The sequence below is a fragment of the Ranitomeya imitator genome, chromosome 4, assembly GCF_032444005.1.
Source record: "Ranitomeya imitator isolate aRanImi1 chromosome 4, aRanImi1.pri, whole genome shotgun sequence".
Lineage (NCBI taxonomy): Eukaryota > Metazoa > Chordata > Amphibia > Anura > Dendrobatidae > Ranitomeya > Ranitomeya imitator.
In genome coordinates, this window is record NC_091285.1 from 684,232,627 (window position 1) to 684,234,690 (window position 2,064).

The 2,064-nt window shown below is 41.3% G+C and overlaps 1 non-coding gene across 1 annotated transcript; it reads left to right on the forward strand.

The window, feature by feature from the left end:
* Positions 1-1,498: 1,498 nt before the first annotated feature.
* On the forward strand, positions 1,499-1,570 carry TRNAD-GUC (transfer RNA aspartic acid (anticodon GUC)). The gene has a single exon. It is a non-coding gene; the product is annotated as a tRNA-Asp (tRNA).
* The last annotated feature ends 494 nt before the right edge of the window (positions 1,571-2,064 follow it).

A 2,064-nucleotide genomic window follows, 5' to 3' on the forward strand; every position in this document is an offset into this window, starting at 1 on the left:
TTGTAAATACTCAACAGTACTTTGTATCCCCTACTCCTTCAAGATGGCTGGACCATCATTGTAATGCGCACCTGTATTTTGTCTTTCCCCACCTCATTGTAGATTGTAAGCTCTCACGAGCAGTGTCATCTTATTTTGCTTTAAAGGTAATCTGTCATCTAATTTTGGCCCTATAAACTACGGCCAACGCCATCAGGGGAGTAATGCTATAGATAAGCCCCCCTGATGTAACCTGAAAAACAAGTTGGATTATACTCACCCAGGGGCGGTCCTGGTTTATGTCTGAGGTGTTGCAGGTCCGGTGCCTTCTATCTTCATACGATGTAGTCATCTTCCTTGCTTCTGTTGCGACTCCTGCGCTGCTTATTGATTTGCCCTGTTGAGGGCAGCGTAAAGTACTGCAGTGCGCAGGGCCTCTGACCTTTTCAGGCGCCTGAACACTGTACTTTGCTCTGCCCTCAACAGGGCATAAAGTACACCTGCACAGGAGCTGCGACAGGAAGCAAAGAGGACGTCATCACATGAAGATGGGAGGCACAGGACCAGGACCTGCAACGCCCATTGGACCGGACCTGGGTGAGTATAATCTAACTTGTTTTTCTTAACTTTCAGGTTATATCGGGGGCTTATCTACAGCATTAAAGAATGCTGTAGATAAGCCCGATGGCGGTGGCCACAGTTTATAGGGCCAAAATTAGGTGAGATTCCCGTTAAGTATTGTATTATCTTTAACTTTGTTACTTATGACTTGTGTATGTATTGTTAAACTGTAAAGTTCTTTGGAATATGTTGGCGCTATATAAAGATTATTTATCAGTATAGAGGTGATACTGAATGAAGCACACATCTCTTTTATAGCCGACCGACCTCTCAGCATGTTTCCACTGTTCGGATTGTCAGCACATCTCCATCCAAAACGCTGCCAACTTTTGTACGTGCTATGATCACATCCTATACATTTATCTTGCGAAGACTGAGCCTCATGTGCGTATACACAGGTCTGCCACCTGTGTCGTTGAATGCATAGTGGAGACGTGATTTCATAAAATCCCATCCACTATGAAGATGTTAAATTCTTTAACACTAGGACTCAATTTAACACCTGGATTTATGCCTCACTACATGGATACAATTTACACCTCCACCAGACTCCAGGAAAATAAGAATGTTATTCCCACTGCCTTTCCATTTGCAAGAAAATGCCTAACTTGATTTCTTTGGCTTATTTTGAGGCATCACAAATGTTATACTGTAGCATCAGTTAAATATTGTGCCCTTTTCTTATTAATCTATTTGTAATCGTCTGAAGGAGCCACTGTGCTCTGAAAGCTTGCACATATTTTCTGGTTAGCCAATAATGGTATCACTCTGAGAATACTTTTGTCATCATTGGGCAGAAAAGTATTCACATCCATCCACCATGATGTAACATCTGGCTGCTGCAGAACATAGAAACATACCCTTACAGTAAAAAAGCATAGAGACCTCTTATAGCAGATCCTCGTTAGTATAGTGGTAAGTATCCCCGCCTGTCACGCGGGAGACCGGGGTTCGATTCCCCGACGGGGAGGCTAAAACTTTTATTACTTACAAGTGTGATATCAACCAATATTATATCATTAAAAGAGAACATATCCTCGTGAAGTGTCACCTAATGCGCTGCTGATAAATTAAACAAATATTTTCCTTGAAAACTTTATTTTAGCATGTTTACAAAGTCAAATGTTTTCAAGGAAAATATCCGTTTAATTAATTAGCTCCACATCAAGTGACACTTCACTGGAATATGTTCTCTCTATGTCCTTCAGCAGTTGATACATGCGATTATTACATGTTGCTTAAGTGCAACACTACCAGGTGAGCAGATTCAGGTTTGGTCTCTGTGCTCGTTTTAGGCTATGTGCACACGTTCAGGATTTCTCGCAGAAAATTCCTGAGAAAAAACGGACATTTTCTGCCAAGAAATCCACAAGAAAACCGCATGCATTTTTGATGCGTTTTTGCTGGACACTTCCCAATGCATTTTGTAGTGAGAAATCCGCAAAAAAAAATTGCAAAATTAAT